At 39.0% G+C, this 18447-nt stretch overlaps 1 pseudogene; it reads right to left on the bottom strand.

The window, feature by feature from the left end:
• LOC131393862 (zinc finger protein 705A-like) overlaps positions 1-4789 on the bottom strand; it is a 124394-nt pseudogene extending 119605 nt beyond the window's left edge.
• Between the last annotated feature and the right edge of the window lie 13658 nt (positions 4790-18447).

Raw genomic sequence — 18447 nt, 5'->3', positions numbered from 1 at the left:
ACTAGGCACCTCCTCATACTGAAGTACAGGTCCCTGATCCCTACCTGGACTCTGGCCTTGGAGAAATCCTGTTCCTCCACTCCACAGCTCTTCTTGCTCCAACTGGAAAATCACCTCTGATTTGCAATGCTGATACCCTGTTCATGGGAAAAGGGTGGGTAGATTTTGAATTCTGTGCTAATAAACTGAATTATCATCAAGTCCATGACAGCCGACTGATGAAGAATAAGGAGAACAATGAAGGTCAGCTCACACAACACCCTGAACAAAGAAAACATTGAAGGTCTTTCATCAGACCAGGAATAAATCCAGATGGTGTGTCCAAAATAGTGAGGACCTTTGGATGCTGATGTCCATGCCCAAGTTCAAAGACAGAATGCAGAACCTTCAGTTTTTTAAAAAATGGAGAAATTAAATATCTCCACAGTGGGTTGAATATTATTTTCAAACAGATGCCAATAAACATGAGCTCCACAAGAATAATCAAAGTTCTGTTATTTTCACTATTCTGGTCTCAAACATTAGCATAGTGACTAGAGTAGAATAATTATTTAGAAAATAGCTAATCAATTTACGCATGCATTCAAAAATATTCATTGAGTTCCAAGTTCTGAGCTGAGTGTTACTCAGAGCAAGAAAGACATTAAATTGTATTCAAGATTACATTCTAGTAGGGTGACAAACTAGATGTAACTAAAATGTAAAGAAACTATTTTCTTTCATGTAGTTATAAGTTCTGTGAAATAATCTGCGCAGAGATTGGAGTGGGTATGGAGAAGCTGTTCTAGATACTTGTTGATTGAATGAATGAATGAATACCTACGTACCTATATACATACATAAATGTTGACAGACTCACCCATGGAGACCATAAGACGGATACTTTCCAGCATCATGTCTGTGTACAGGTTTCTCTGGGATGTGTCCAGCAGGGCCCACTCTTCCTGGGTGAAGTTTATAGCTACATATTCAAATGTCACTGATTCCTAAAACATCATGGATATTCTGTTTTAGACAGATCAATCCCTACCAATGTTCACAATGGGAGAGTTGAGATGACAGCACTGAGGAAGGGGGCAGAGGAGCTGGATGTATAGAAAGATCAAACTGAGTTTGGGGTTCCCATTAGTTCACTCTCAGTGCTGAGCTGGCATCTACCTTTTGGATACATCACAGAGATATGCACAGTCTGAATTAATAAACCTTTATTATAAAGTAATATCACATGTGGTGTGTGTAATATAACCTGGAAATTTTCCAATAAACTGGTAATTATAACTTCCAGACACGTGATTATAAAATTTGTCTTCAAAATTCGTAACTAAAACTTTCTTTTTGATTAACACAAGTAACTTTACAGGCTCATCGTGAGGCAAATAATAACCATGATTTGCCACTTTTGAACCATGACTATGGTTACACCATTCCCTTAGATAAACCTCAGATTCCTCATCTATGAAATAGTTTAATAACCAATTATGAGTATTGAAAGATCCAATGAACAAATGTTTGAAGTTCAAGCCAAGTAAACATGTATTAAGTACAATCCATTAGTCTATGACTCATTAAAATGTCCAAGAACCTTGAAGGGATCTCCAGCATTCTTTAGAACTGAACAAGATTCATATGGAACTTGGTATCAACAGTCTCAATTCTACAGGACTCCGGTGTTCACAACAAACTATAAGGTCAGAGGGTTCAGCAGCACCAGCTAGGGATCTCTGGGACAGATGTACTGAAGGAAAGTCCTAGCCTGACCATTCCTGTGGTGTGAGGACTTCCATTCTCAATTTTCTCTGCGACCTGAAACACCAGTTATCACTGTCTCCTGTCTTTATCTTGTTTCTCTGCTGAAGGATAAAAGAAGCCTCTTGATTGTTTGGCCTATCTAGTTCTTCAAAATTTTCCACAGCGTATTAAATTTTACTCTACTTTACTCCTCCTGAATGTATGGCCACAATTAAGGAAAAAAATGTTCTCTATACATTAATGCCAGTTACTGAATATGAAAAAAAGTTTAATTACAAAAAAGTAAAATGGGTGATTGGGGAGAAGAAGAATGAGAATTTTAGTTATTTTTAAGAAGTTTCTAAAAGTGCAAATATATTCTATTAACATATTAAATTTAGAATAGGAAAAAAAATAAATGAATGACTCCTCAACTCCTCTGGTCTAAACTTCTCTCATTCTCCCTTCAACACATCACAGCCCTCACACAGGACCAGATTAATTGAACTCACTGATGAAACCACTGCCTCCCTATTGAACTGTAATGTTTTGCTCCTGGCTCATCTGTATCATTTGCATTCATCACAACCCTTAGACTATTATAGCCAATAACATGACTAATGAGTAAATTATTTCCCAGTGAGGCCATGGACTGAATTAGAGAAAGAAAACTTCTCTCATCTCTTCTGTAAATACGCAACCTTAAGGGATGCTAAATTAGTGTGTTGTTAAGAAGGATATTAGTTATTGAGGAGTTCCTGACCCATTATAAATATCCTAGTGTCCTAGGGAAATTTCACTAAAGCTCAGATCCCTAAATGACTCCTGATTGCACTTAGAACATCCATGACAATAGGAAAAACTTGCTTGTCTATTGGCACTAGGGGTGTAATTTTAGTCAGAAGAGGCATTTCTTACTCACCAGTGGCTGAATTTTCGATAACTCAGTTTCCAGCTGTCTTTCTCTGGGTTTTCACTCACAGACAGTCCAAGCACTAAACAAGCAAAGCTGAGGATAGAGAAAGAAGCCATGAGACTCCAGTCCTGTGCACAATGTCCAGACTGACCCATCATGAAGCCCCAAACCTTCACCTGAGTATGACACCCAGCCAAACCAACAAACATGCAGTGCCCTCTACAAGAAATACAGAGGACTCTCCTCGTCTCCCAGGGTCAAAAGTAAGAAGGCTATGACTATAGTTGCTAATAAAAAACATAGGAATACAGATATCTTATGGATAAGAACATCGCAAGTATTGAGTTTCACATGTTAATCAGCCTATAGCATCCAGACTTACTCAATTTCCTCTGTGATTCTAAATCATAATGATCCCTGACTCATGCCACATGCAGATATTGGTTTCCACCTGTAGGTAAACATTGTGGAATTCCTCGGAATTCATTATTCTTGCCTTATGCACCACCAATGCTCCTCCAACATCCACGGCAGCCCCCTGGAGCCTCATTCCCTTCCTGCTCTCCCTCAACCCTGACTTTTAGATCTGTCCCCCATGGACTTAGATATCAAGCAACTAAGAATCTATTTTATGATAGAGTTAATCAATTCAAGGACTTATTCCATTTGGAGGGATCAATGGCACCCATCCTGCCAGTCCAGTCGTTAAAATCCCTTGCATCAGAAAGTAGCAGGAGTGCATGAGTCGTAATGTTACTGTCATGTGTGTCTCAATCCTCTAGGTCAAGGACACTCAGATAATATGGAATGGCTGGGGTGTAGGGGAAAATCTAGATGCTCCATCTGACAGTTTAGTCAAGTGGTAGCTGAAATCCTCCAAATCCTGGTATGTATTAATCTTCATTAGTTGCAACATCCCTGCATTTCATTATACAGGAACACACACACATGTATATGTATATGTACATGCATATATATATACATGCCTGTATACACACACACACACATATACACAGAAAGCATTTATGTATGTAATTATCTTTTTGTGAGGAAGATCAGCCCTGTGCTAACATCTGCCAATCCTTCTGTTTTTTTGCTGAGGAAGACTGGCCCTGGGCTAACATCCATGCCCATCTTCCTCCACTTTATATGGGACGTCACCACAATATGACTTGCCAAGCGGTGCGTTGGTGCACGCCCGGGATCTGAACCGGCGAACCCCGGGCTGCTGCAGTGGAGCGCATGCACTTAACTGCTTACGCCACTGGGCCAGCCCCCAGAAAGCATTTATAAACTGTAAACTCTCTTCTAAAATACCAATAATAATTAAATGTACTTCATGAATAAATGATGATAGTGTATCATAAACAAAAGTAGGATTAACTCACCCGTTTATATCTGAGGTCCAGAAAAGGAAAAAAATAAAATAAATTTGGATCAAATGTGACTCTGGGGTTAAATATTTGCATATATTCACTTACTTAATCCTCACAATAAACCTGCTGATTATAGTTTATTTACCAATTTAACAAATGACATGAACAGAACAGGTTCAAAAAACTTCACTAAAGTGACAGTTATAGAGCTAGAAAAGGACACATCTATGATTTTAATTTTGCTCTGCCTGTCTTCTATGCTCAAATTCCAGACTTTTCAGGGATTGGGGAAGTTTGGTGATTGAGAGTTTCCTCAAGTGCAAGGCACAACTAGAGTTTAGTCAGGTGGGGGCACCTAACTTCCTGAATTAAAGCTGGAATGATTTCAGAACCATTTCTGCCTTAGATCAGGTAGCCTCTCTCACTCAGTGACTGGAACCCTGATCCCACGTCTCTCTCAGATGAGATGTCTTACAACAGGGGCCTTTCCCTGCAACAGTGAAACATTCCATGATCAAGGGACTAAAATCAACCACCTTCAACTTGAATCAGCGTGTGGAATGATTGAAGCTTAGGCTCAATTAAGCCATCATGTATACTCCTTCTACTGAGCTATCATATATACCCCTCCACTGAGCATGGTATATATACCCTCCAAGGAGTCCTGGATGAGTTCTTTTTGAGAACTACCACCCCAGGCATACCACAGAGACCCTCAAGTATTTTCCCAAATAGAGTTCATACATACCCTGTATGGTGTCAGGTACATGTCTCCAAAGTGCAGAATGTTCAACTAGAATCTTCCAAAGCTTACAAACTCTGTAGAGGGAGAAAAATGACATTCATCTCAAAACTGAGGAGAGCCCAAGGTTTCACCTCTGAATCCTTACTGTCCTCTTCCACGGCCACAAAGCCAGAAAGAGATGGGATGCCCTGTTCCAATTGTGCCCTGAGGTCTTATACCAATGTTTTTCCCTTATAGGGTGCTTGTACTGGGCCCTATGCTCTATACCCCTTAAATAGCTGCCTCTACCCTGAGCATTGAGGTATCTTCTCTTCTCAGAATAGTGAGAACACCATCCGCCCAGGACACTGGTCCATACCTAGAAATTCAAATCTTCTCTGTAATGCACAGGCAGGAGAATGTCTTCAGCATCACAGAGGCAGGTAGTGCCAAGGCGCTTACCAAGCTTTGCTTTCTGCCTGATGTATGCATGTACCGTGATGAAGAGTTTGAATCTTTTCCCTTCTAGGATGAGTGGAGGAAGGGTCTGAGGAACTTGAGAGTTGTTTAAATGTCTAGGGGGTGATAGCTGGATTCTGGGCACTGTTTCCTCTTCTTTTCCTCTGTGAGTCACCCAGCAGGGAGGACAGACCTTTTAATCAGATCAGAAAGAGATGTCCCAGATTAGTGCAAGGATCTGATAACTGGGGAGAGGTAGCCAATATCGAGGACAGTTCACAATGCCTAAGAGATACTCCACAAACATGGTTTACCAATTGAGTTATCCACAGCATAGCGGAGCATCCAATGAGAGGGAAGGAAGATCTAGGCAAACTAATAAGGCCAAGGGATTATGTTAGGTTTTGACTTCAGGGAAAATTCAGATTGAAATGGAAACTTATTTTTTTTTTACCTTTAGAATTTTTCTTCTAAGGAAATATAAGGATATCTGGGGAACCCCTATGCATATGCAACAGGACAGCCCTATGAGTGGGAAGAAAGAATGTACCTAGGTATCCCTGTGCTTTGTCCATGCTTCCAAGTGGGAGGTGTCCAAGGAGATCATGAGTGGATGAGAATTGTAAATGCAAAGCAGTCCCTCCGTAGCTGATCTGTCTTAGATTGTGGACACCCCAACCAGGGCCCACAAACTTTCCAAATGTCCTGTGCTAAACAGTCATTATTTTGAGCCAGGAAGAGTTCCTGCCATAGCACAACCCTGGGGTATATTTCTCTCCAAATTATCACCATGAATTTATGAGATTTAAGGAGAACTCAACTCAATCAAAATGACTTGAAAAAAACAGCCAAAGAATTAACTATTAAAAAGTCTAAAGTATAAAAGAGATAGGAGTGAAAAGGTAACTGACTTTTTATATCCAAGGAACCATTTGCCTTGGAGCAGAACATCATTTAAAATTTATAAAAAAAAATAAGTAATAGATGGATTACAAATTATTAAATACCTTAATTAATAAGATTTCAAAGCAGAATTACAGAAGTTAAAATAAGACATTATAAGACAAGAGAAGAAATAAAAGTGACTTGGCAGAGCTCCAAAACTTCTCAAAGTAAAATAAAACTATTTAAGAAAAGAGAGCACATTGAGAGATAAGAGAAAGGAAAACAGACAATGCTAAAACGTCACTCATTTATGTGGATGATAGGTTTTAAAATGAGCAAAAGGAAAAATGATTAAGTAGAAACTACTGAAAAGATTAGAGAGAAATTGAAAGCTTTGAAAGACAAGACCACAACCTATAAAATACATGTTATAGATATAGACAGCAAAGGAAAGAATATGACAAAAATAATTTTATAACTTACAACAAAGAAGTATTAAAACATATGAAAAAAGGAATTTGTGAAAACTCACCGTTTGGAAAAACATATGTAAAACAATAAAAATAAAAGTACCCCATAGAGTCTACAGTACAAAGATGAAGAACAATTTGAGAATCATTACAAAAACTCAAGGGAAAAATGAGACAGTCACTCAACAACATGTGATAATGGAGAATGGCGACAAAATCTCCAGGTTCCTCTTAACTGCAACCCTTAATCTTATAACCAATTAAACCCTTCCTGAAATGTCACATGAGATGGATCTAGAGAAGACTTCTGTGTAAGCATAACTGAGAGATGAACTAACTAATTTTACTGGTCACATAGAGACCACACCCTGGACAAAAAAGGACACATATTATGAGAAGTCAGTCAAAGAAAACATTTCCTAAGGACTCTAGTTTGGAGTCAACAGTCACTCCATCTCATCAAATGGAGATTAAATGTATTTTTAATGACCTAGCTAAACAAGCAAACTTTAGAACAAAACTTATTTAGTGGTTCTAAGTCATTAATTCCTTCACACAACACTGTATTGACCAACTGCTCAGCAGAGCAGGAATAGTGATTTACAGCTTTGGCGACTTCAGGATGGGTGCTGGAACAGCTTAGCCACCACCCAGATCTCTTAAAGAGTTACCAGGAGGAAGCCATTCTGCTTCTTAAACACCACCATAATATTTTAAGGGCATCGCTAACTGTTAAGATTTCCTATCCCTTCCCAAACTATTTGGACACAGCTGCTTGGTTCTGGGGTACAACATTAGGGACCTTTGTTTCCCCACACCAAAACAATGTTCTCCAACAGATCTGTCAGTAAAAATAACTGATATCTATACCTGTCCTTCCTTTCCTTTCAGAATTGCAATCTGGAAAAATGATGTTATTAAGTGAGCTCTCAAATTCCTGCACCAACCATGGGCTAGGCACTATTCCGAGTGCTAAGGACACAGCAGTTTACAAGGTGATATAACCAAATAGACTTGCCTTCTTGCCTCTTACGTTCTAGCAGTACACAGATTGGAAAATAAAGGCACAGAGTACAAGAAAAAAGCTTTAAATATGAAGAAAGTATAAAAACAAAACAAATATATCTTTCAAATTAATACTATAAATGGAGAAACCTATCATCTCAGATTAAACCACAGATCAAAATCCAACCTGTCATGATTTTCAACACCTGTATATCCAAAGCAATTCAGAAAAGGTAAAAATAGAATGAAATCTACACTTATTCTTGAATTTTATATGTGAAAGCATCATACCATGAAACAGAATATGTACCTGTAAAGTGTGTAATAGGCCCTGCATACAAATGGTTTGTGACAGGGATGGGGGAAAATCTCACATTTTTAAAAAAGGAATTTGCAACTTCCCTATATATAATGAAATAAGACCAGAAAATAATGACAACCATGGAAGACATGATATGCCAACTGAAAATTAAGGGTAAAAATCTTTTTTAAATGACCTTGGCATAAATTTTTTAAAATATACATTATGAAAACTAATAACAATATTTGATCATATTATGTAAAAGGAATGAACAAAGCTAAAACAACATTCATAGAAAATTTTTTGTCTTAAATATATAAATTAAAAGATGATTAAAATAAATGATATAAGTATATACCTTAAGAAGTTAAAGAAATAAAAAGAACACGAATCACTTGAAATAACCCATAAAAGGGAGTTAATACGGAGAAGCAGAAAATAAATTGACTGTGAGCCAAAAAAAAGGAGAAGAAAAACATAAGAAGTAGATCAATGTGCTCAATGGAACTTTCTAAGATGAAGGAAATGCTCTATATCCTACGTTATCCAGTAGAGTAGCTGCCAGACATATGTGGTTACAGAACACCTGAGAGGATCTGAAGTTTAGTTAATTTTATTTAATCTAAATTTAATAGCCACATGTGACTAGTGGTCACTCTCTTGAACAGCACTGGAGGAATCTTGGAGGAATCAGTTAAAATAATGAAATAGATTCAAGACAAAAGTGGAAAAGAGACACAAATAGTCAAAAATAGGACATGACAATAGTAGAGTAAATGCAGACAATAAAATTTACAGATTGTAAGATCATGATTTGATATGACAAATGTCTAAAGATAGATACAGCAGAAAACCAGACACACTAGGATTCCATGGACATAAAACTCAAATTCCTGGAGGAAATGTGGACTTAAAAATAAAATGGAAGATGAATAAATATGAAAATTTGCAATATACATTTTGATGCTACAAAAATAAACTATGTTACTAGGATGGAGGAGGCGGGGATTAGGGAGCTTGTCATACAGTACTTTCAAGAACATATTAAGAATTTATTAGGTCTCATTCTGGTGACATCTACCCTGGGCAGCAGGGACCCCACCATGATGTCCCACAGCAGGCCGGGCCTCATCCTTGCCTCCCCGAATTCCAAGGACTGTGTGCCCCCCGAAATCACCCACCACTCGTCTTAAGTGCCTCTTGGGCCCTCCCTCTGCTAAATCAAGATGGCACCTACCACTCTTAAGACCACTCTCCCAAGATAGAATAAATTTTATCCTCTCTAAAAAAAAAAAATCCTTTCTACACCTGTAATTATACAAATTTGTATACACTTTTTCTGATTCTGCTCTTTTACTTATTAACTTTTCAATTGTCTTCTCATCTGTTAAGATAAAATATGTTGGGATTTTGAATTTAATTGATGGAATTACCCATTAATTAGAAGAGAAATTGTTTTTTGGTGTGTTTTTTTTCCCTACTATATGTGTTAACTAACACTTATTTATATGTCACTTTATTTCAATTAGGGATATTTTATATTTTTTCATAAAACTCTACAAATATTTTCCTAGATTTAACATATGGATCTATTTATTTTAGGAATAGGAGGTGTTGTCAATAATCCTTCTAAATTATATTTTAATTGGTGGAAATTAGACATGAATGCTTCATATTTGGGTAGTTTGATTTGGTAGTTTGATTATTTTGTTAAAGAAGCCGTTAGTTCGAAAAGTTTTTCTATGATTTTGCTAGGATGTGCTATATAGACAATGGTATTACCAGCCGATACCAAATAGGTTGGGGTTTATTCCCAAGAGTGCACAATGCCGTCACTTCTCAGGTGTCAGGGCCCTGTCAGTGTGTGCAGCACAGTGTGGAGAAGAAGCAAACACTGTGGGCTCCTTATCAGTTTCTCTGTCTTTAACGTCATGACATTTATCTTAAAGCATGCTGTTTGGTGTAAGAATGTACAGTGTTACTCTTATCTGTTTTTCTCTTCCTTTTTTAGTAATTATAGTTAACGTCATCAACATATGAAAGTCTGCATCTGTAGTCCCCCTATAAATGTACACTATTGTCAATTATAGTAATACAGTTTCTATCCTTTTTTTTTTCTTTTTGGTGAGGAAGAGTAGCCCTGAGCTAACACGTGTTGTCAATCTTCCTCTTTTTTACTGAGGAAGATTTGCCCTGGGGTAACATCCGTGACCGTCTTCCTCTACATTATAGGGGACACCTGCCACAGCATGGCTAGATAAGCAGTGCGTATGTCCGCACATAGGATCCGAACCTGCAAACCCGGGCCACCAGAAGTGGGGTGCGTGAACTTAACCACTATGCCACCAGGCCAGCACCCAAGAGTCTCTAGACTTATACTTGAAATTTGTTAAAACAGTATATGGTAACCACTCTCACCACACCGCACACACAAAGATGATGTGAATCCATGTGAGGTGAGGGATGTGATAATTCACTTGATCGGGTGAGCATTTCCCAATGTATGTGTTTATCAAATTATCACATTCTACACCTTCAATATATATAATTTTATTTGTCAATGATCATCTCAATAAAACTGGAGAAATATTTTCTCTAATTTTTAAAATATAAAATAAGGGAATATGTAAATACTGTATATATATATATATATTTTGCTAAATGTACTCAATGATGATTACACATATAATTGTCAATCCTTTTTGTACTCATATACGTTTTCATTAACCTAATAGACTAATGTGCACAAGCTTATTTTTCTTCTTTAGATGAGTGTACAACACAAAGGAATTTTAAGTGTTAACTTGTTGAGAGAACTCCCACAGTCAGTTTTAAAGTGCGACTTCTATAATGAACTTAAATATTAAAATTGGTTAATCAGATTTTTCTCCTTATTTGTGAATATGTGTTGTAAATATTTTATTTTTCTTTATATTATGACGATTTGACATCTTTGAAAACCTTTCTGACTGGGGAGAAACTGCCCCTCCCTGGGCTAGCCTATCTTAGAGATGGGGAAGCTCTCAGGTGGGAGCACATCTTTGATATGCAAACTAACCAATCCAGAGCCAGACCTCCTCTATCTGGCCAGTGCACCCTAGAATTCAGTATTTCTCTACCTTAATCACTCCAGGGTCAGGTGCCAGACAACTAGGGACCACCCTTATAGCCCAAAGCCCACCAAAATTATTCAAATTATCCAGTGCCAATCTGTTTACCACACCCTGCCTTGCCCTTCAGATAAAACATTTCTTCTTTTCTGTCTTTAATCTTTTATTTTTGTTTCCATTAACTTTATTAATATTGTTAATTATTTATTATTAATTTATTAATAAATTTAATTAATTTGTCACAACTTGAAATGACAATTATTATTCCTGTGCCCTACTTATTTTTCTTTGTTTTGTTAAAAAACAAAATTCAGGGGCCGGCCCGGTGGCGCAAGCGGTTAAGTGCGCGCGCTCCGCTGCGGCGGCCCGGGGTTCGCTGGTTCGGATCCCGGGCGCGCACCGACGCACTGCTTGGTAAGCCATGCTGTGGCGGCGTCCCATATAAAGTGGAGGAAAATAGGCACAGATGTTAGCCCAGGGCCGTCTTCCTCAGCAAAAAAAGAGGAGGATTGGCGGATGTTTGCTCAGGGCTGATCTCCTCACCAAAAAAAAAAAAAAAAAATTCAAATAAGTAATCATGATGATCTAATTGCCTTTATTCAACATTTCATGAATTGGGCAGCATCCCGTCTATCAAACAGAAAGGAGCTCCAAGGATCTGTACAAAATGGAAGGCTTTTATAGGCAGAAGTGTTGGGACAAGGAAGCTACTAGCAATTATTTTGGGCAAGGTCACCTTCTTTTAGGGGCCAGGAAAGGCAGAGGTCTATCAGGCAAATCACCTCACTGGTACCGACCATGAAACTCCAGATTGACAGGTTTAAGATTCCACTGCTGGGAGAGGCTGAAACTGCAGTTAGATTAGGTATTCAGTCTTGGTTTGCTGACCTGGGGCTTAGCACAACTGACTCTGTTTTGGGCCTGTTGTTTCTTTTTTTAACAGTTTATGAAGTTATCAAGTTGATGTATTAGTTTTCTAGGACTGTCATAACAAAATACCACTGACTGGGTAGCTTAAACAACATAAAATTATTTTCTTACATTTTTAGATCCTAGAAGTTCCAAGATGAAGGTGTTGGTAGGTTTGATTTCTACTGAGGCCTCTATTGGCTTGCCAATGTCTGCCTTCTCTCTGTGTCCTCATGTGGCCTTTCCTCTGTGCTTTGGCCTCTGTGTCTCCTTCTCTTCTTATAGGGCACTAATCAGATTGCAAAGGGCATCACTTCACCTTAATCATGACTTTAATTATCCTATCTCCATTTACAGTCAGGTTCTGATGTACTAAATGTTTGGGCTTCAACATGAATTTGGGGTGGGCACAATTCAGTCCGTAACAGTTGGTTCATAACAGTTGATTTATTCTTTTTCAAGCCCTCTTGTTTCAAATAAGCATTTTTTTTTTTTGAGGAAGATTGGCTGTGCACTAACGTCTGTTGCCAATCTTCCTCTTTTTTTCTCCCCAAAGCCCCAATGCATAGTTGTATATCATAGTTGTAGAGTTGTAGCTCTTTTTTGTGGGATGCCACCTCAGCATGACTTGATGAGTGTTGAGTAGGTCCGTGCTCAGGATCCCAACCAGTGACACCCGGGCTGCCGAAGTGGAATGCACGAATTTAACACCACTGCGCCAGCCCCCAAATAAGCATTGTTAAAGTTACACATTTCCTCAAGGTAACAACTGTGGCCCTATCCCACGGTTTGATGACTGTCATTCTTCATCATGTTTGTGACTCTCATCGGCAATGCTCTGTTGATTGTACAGCAACCCCATTCTTTACACTTCATCTTTGGGTTGTTCAGTTTTGTTTGGAATACCTACTTATTGTTTGGTTTCATTTTTATCTTACTGTGGGAAGCATCTGTGACCTATGCAATGTAATCATTTTGCAGTTAGCTGAAATTTTCTCTGTGGCTGATGAGACACAGTCATATTTGACGAATGCAATGGATGTGCTGAGGAGGAATAAAAAGTCTTTGCATTAAGGATAAAGGTTCAATTTGTATTTACTTTTTTGTATATATTTATGTATTTAATACATGTTGTACTATAGACATAATTATTTCAGAACACTTTGTTGTTAAATATCCCATTAATTTATGGATTTAGCAATTTCTTTTTGAAATTCATGTTTCTATTTATGTGTATTCACACCACAATTTTTTTAGCTATGTACAAATTTTTGAATATCTATTTTTGAGTTTAATTATTGCTAGAAATATACAATATCCATTTTTCTTCTTTTAATGTTTTATTTTTGTACATTTGGTACATACTTAACCTCACTAACTCTTTTGCAATATTATTAAAATGGAAATAAAATACCTACTTTATAAGGATCCTCTTCAAGAGATAATATCTATGAAATGCCTAATATCTGATATATTATGAATGATCACAATCATGACACAGATTTTTTTTTTTTTCGGTGAGGCAGATTGGCACTGAGCTACCATCTGTTGCCAGTCTTCCTCTTTTTGCTGAGGAGATTATCCCTGAGCTAACATCTGTGCCCATCTTCCTCGATTTTTTATGTGGAATGCCACCACACATGGTTTGATGTGTGGTACATAGGTCCATGCCTGGGATTCGAACCTGCAAACCCTGGGCTGCCAAAGTGGAGTAAGCAAACTTAACCACTATGCCACAGGCCATCCCTGACAAAGATTTGTTTTTAAGTTTATGATGAGTCATAGAAACTTTTTTATACAATATTAATATCTTATTTAGCATCATTCATTAGAAAATGATGCATATAGGGACAGCAAGAATTTTCATTGACACCTAGCTTCTGTTAAAGAGGCTGAGTGATATATGAGAAGTAACACATTTAATGTGCAAAACGCTTCTTGTCTGAATTTTGTTTAATTACAATTTTATTTACAAAATGTTGCATTCTTTGTTGACTGTAAGTTTTGCTTATCAAAAAAAAGTGTGTTCTGAAATAGGTGATTATTTTGGTTTCCTTAATAATCTACACTCATGTCACAAAAACTATTGTCTTTTTTTTCTCTTATTTAAAAATAAGGTAAGTAGATTTCTATTTACATGTGCTATTTGTTTCAAAATACTGAAATACTAATGTGAAAAGTCATAGGATGTGAAAATACTTCTGGAAAACCATCTGTCATTCAGGGACAACTCTCAATCTTAGTTCATTTAGGTGTGTGTGTCTGTGTGTGCGTGCATCTGTCTGTCTGTCTGTCTGTCTGTCTGTCTCTTCCAGGGAAATGATCTCCTTGAAAGACGTCCAGGGACATCACTCTGCTCCCCATCCGCCCAAGCCCCCGCATGCTTCTCATTGAGGCTACAGCACTTTCTCAGCCCTCACGGCCTTGCTGTCCTTTGTGCCCTCTGCTGTCTCTCTACCACCTTCAGGTCAGGACTTACAATATTGTGCTTCTGAGCCTGGTGCTTTTGGTAGAGGACTTAATCGGTCTCTCCTTGCCGTGCATGGTGCTTCTGGTCCAGTCAGGGGCTACACAGGAAGGCAGGAGCAGTTCCCTGTTTCTGGGGCATAGTGAGAAATACGGCAAAGGCTCCAGAGGGCAGAAACCTCTTCTCTAGTCTTCCATGCTTGTTCTTTCTATTCCTGGGCCCCCAAAGGGTCTTCCTTTTCCCCAAGGAAAAGTTTCGTTGAGCCTGGTGGTACATGGACACACTCCTCCAGCCTTGCAGGCAGGCTCAAGTGGTTGCTGGTCCCTGAGGTGACTTACAATATTTTCCAGAGGCTAAGGCAGGCCAAGATGCCCTCACCAAGCCACCTATCAAACTGGCCATGCCAGGATTCTGGAAGGAAAGTTGGGTAGCTTGCAGATGCTCATTTCCGGAAAGGGCACAGGAATTACCTGGAAGCATCTGTCCACTTGTATATATTTTTGGGAACCCTCCATCCTCCTCTTTAGTAAACTAGACACCCTTCATGGATAGAACAAGTTGATTCAGCTTTTTCTAACAGCAGTAGCAATAATGATAAACCATAATTGCTGCAGTAATCATAATCATAGTGCTTAACAACAATAATGATAATAGTCTTTAGGCTGATAACAAGAATAATAAGAAACCTAAGGAGATGTAAGAATAGACTATAGACCACTGTGATGTAGGAGAATATCAACTTTCCATATGACACAGAAAGGCAAAGCCTTTAAATAGTGATGCAATAATTTGAAAATGTCTCAATCTCCTCAGACTGATAACATTAACCAAAGCAAAAGTCCTACTTAATAGAATGATGAAAGAAAAATTGTATCCTCATGCACTACAGATGGAAACATGAAGTGTGCTACTTTTGGGTGTTAGCAGCCAGGAAATACCTATCATGTTGAAAATACAATTAAGCCCGCAGCCAGCAATGTACCTTCTATGAATCTCTCTCAAAGTAATAAATTTCCTATTAATTAAGGATACTTAACAAAGGCATTCATGTTGACATCATTGAAAGAAGCAGCAGAAGGATACAAATGTATTAGCCAAGCACTGAGCGACTGATGAAACAATTTGAGTTTCGGTTTTTGCATGGGAACAATAGATAAATTTAAGGAATGAATGATGTCTCAGGTAGAACACTGAGAAAGCATTCTGACCTGTGTTTTTTTCATTATTTATTGTGGTAAGATACATGTGCCAGAAAATTAACAATCTTAACCATTTCTATGTATATCGTTCAGCGGTGTTAAGTACACTCATATTGTTGTGCAACCATCACTAACATCGATCTCCAGAAATCTTTTCATTTCTCTAAACTGAGACATTAAACAATAACTCTCCATGATTCCGCCCCATCCTCTGGAAGCCACCATTATACTTTCTGACTCTATGAATTTGACTACTCTAGGTACCTTGTATAAGTGGAATCATACAGTATTGGTCCTTCTGTGACAGGCTTATTTCACTTAGAATGTCGTCCGGTTTCATCCATGCTGTAGCATCTGTCTCAATTTCCTTCCTTTTCAAGGCTGAATAATATTCCATTGTAAACACAGACCACATTTTGCTTATCAATTTATCTCTGGTCTATGATTTTAACTAAGAAACATAGTAGGCACTGAAGCTTCTAAAAGTTTTGGAGGTGTGTTAAATGATTGAGGATGGGATCTCTCTACCTATGGGCATGGTAACAAATTGTTGGCCTGGATGAAACAGAGAGAGAAAAGCAGATGGAAGAGGAGGAGGAAATCCACCATCTCTACTGAAAGACACCATTTTGTCAAAGTAATCATCCTAAACACACACGCATTTTTTTTCTAGAGGATCAGGTTGGCAAAGGAAGTCCTCCCCAGTGCTCCCTATCATCACAGACCTGCCAATACCCCTGCAGGGGACATGCACTATTTCAGGAGGCTCACCTGAGGAATAGACTCCAACTCCTACAGTGGGAACACGGGAATGAGTGTGTGAATATATGTCTGTTGGGGAACCCTCCATAATCACCTTCAGGAAATCTGACACTCTATGAATAAAGAAACTGTTTAATGTTGCCTGGCATCATCAATAAAAATAATCCAAGATAAGAAACATACTAAAAAATGATGCATTATTATAGTGATCATGATCATAATGATCTTAATTCAACTTATATTAATATTGAAAATAATAGTAAATAAGGAGATTAGAGTACAGAATCCCCTAAGTGATTGACAAGAAACTCTGTTGCACCTTAAGGGGTAGATGGAGTTAGAGCCCTAGGTGTGCACATGAATATGTTACATAAAGCAACAAATGAACAACAGGAGGGAAAAGAAAACAGGCTGAAGGAGAGTCTGGGACAACCTGGGAATTGTGTGTAAACCCCTTGAGGACAGGCCTATGGGGTGGAGGGAGTGGGACCCCAGTCTGGGCCGGCTTGCAGCAGGATATTACCAGATTTCAGGTGTTTGTCTAGGCCCCTGTGCAAGCAAGGCAGGACTCCATGTCCACAGCTGGCAAGAAAATGCCCAGCCTAGGATGGACGTGTGAGCCACCATCACTATCTTAGCTCTCACTGCCAGGCATCCCTTCTGCATCTTTTCCACTCCAATCCCTGGAGCTCAAGACTTCAAAGTTCACATCTCCACTATCACTTAGGATATTTGCAGAGGATCCCATGTGCCTGTGTGGTAGGAGGGTGTCACCCTTGGTGCTCCCATACCAGCAGGGAGGACACAGACTTCAGAGTGATTCAGGGCTCCCTGGAAGTCTTAGAAAATTTGGTGACTGCACAGGGTGGGAGTCCACAGTCTCGGTGTCTCTGAGTCCAGAACAAGCCTTTCCTTGGAACCTTGGGGGCCGTACAACATTTCCATAATCCCAGGAAAGTCTAACACATCCTCCTTGTGCCTTGTTTTCAGCACTGGCAGCTCCCGGGCTCCTTAACTGACATAGACAATTCAGTTGAAGTTGTGCTGGGTGAAGACTCCTCCTTCTACCATGAGCAGTCTTGGACTCCTGGATGACAGAACATTTTGCAGTTGCTCTGGCAGAAAGATCCCTCTCTCTGTGCCTTCCGGTGCTGCACAAGCCTATTCTGAGCACTTGAGGGGACTTAGAAGATTTTCAGTCTCAGGCCACCCTAGGAAGCCATCCATACACCTCCATTTTAGCTATGGTGGTTCCAGGGCTCTGGTTTGGATATAGGAAATCCTGGAGATGTTGCGTGGGCAGAGGCTTCATCTCCCACCTTTCCAAGAAGGGAAGAGTGATTGCAGGGTCCCAGATTTGAATAAAACAATTTCATGGTGGCTTGGTTGCTCCAAGGACAACTTCCCTGTGCTTCCAAGCTGGAAAAAGCAGTTGGTGAGAACTGCATGAGATTTTAAATTTTAACAGAGCCACGTGCAGGCATAAGATACCATCCCAGAGGCTCCCATGGCATCAAGAGCTTGTCTTGTTTCAGGAGGTCAATTTGGAATATTTAAAGATGCTCCCCAGAAGAACAAATATAATTTGATAGAGCAGGAAACACTTCTCTACAGAGAAATAATACTCAATGTTGTATATCTACAACCACAAACATAATTCATAGTAAGAAAGATACTCATGAAAATAATGATGAACATCAACAATGGCGATCATGATGATCATAATGAGGGAAATAGAATTATTATATTAATGACAATGGTAAACCTAAAGAGATGGGAGGACCGAAGACAGGTTTCCCACTGTGAGTGACAAGGTAATGACATCAGTTCTCATGTGGTGGTTAGAGTCTGAATTCTAGATTTAACAGGGAAATGTGTTCCATGAGGGCAAGCCTATTAGCAGGAAGGAAAAGAAATCCAACCCAGTGGGGGCAAGAGGAACTTGAGAACTCATGAGACAACCATAGAAGGAAAGGCTATGGGCAAATGTACAGGGAGCCCCACAAGACATCCATCTGCTTCCGGGAGGGAGGACAGCTGGCTGACAGGGTGCGGCTACATTCAGAGAAGGCAGCTACATGTCCTGCTCCACACCTGGTGCACAGAAGCACCACTTAGTGCAAACATTTAGCTCCC

This window comes from Diceros bicornis, chromosome 29, assembly GCF_020826845.1.
Source record: "Diceros bicornis minor isolate mBicDic1 chromosome 29, mDicBic1.mat.cur, whole genome shotgun sequence".
Taxonomy (NCBI): domain Eukaryota; kingdom Metazoa; phylum Chordata; class Mammalia; order Perissodactyla; family Rhinocerotidae; genus Diceros; species Diceros bicornis.
This window is presented reverse-complemented; position numbering and strand designations above follow the sequence as displayed.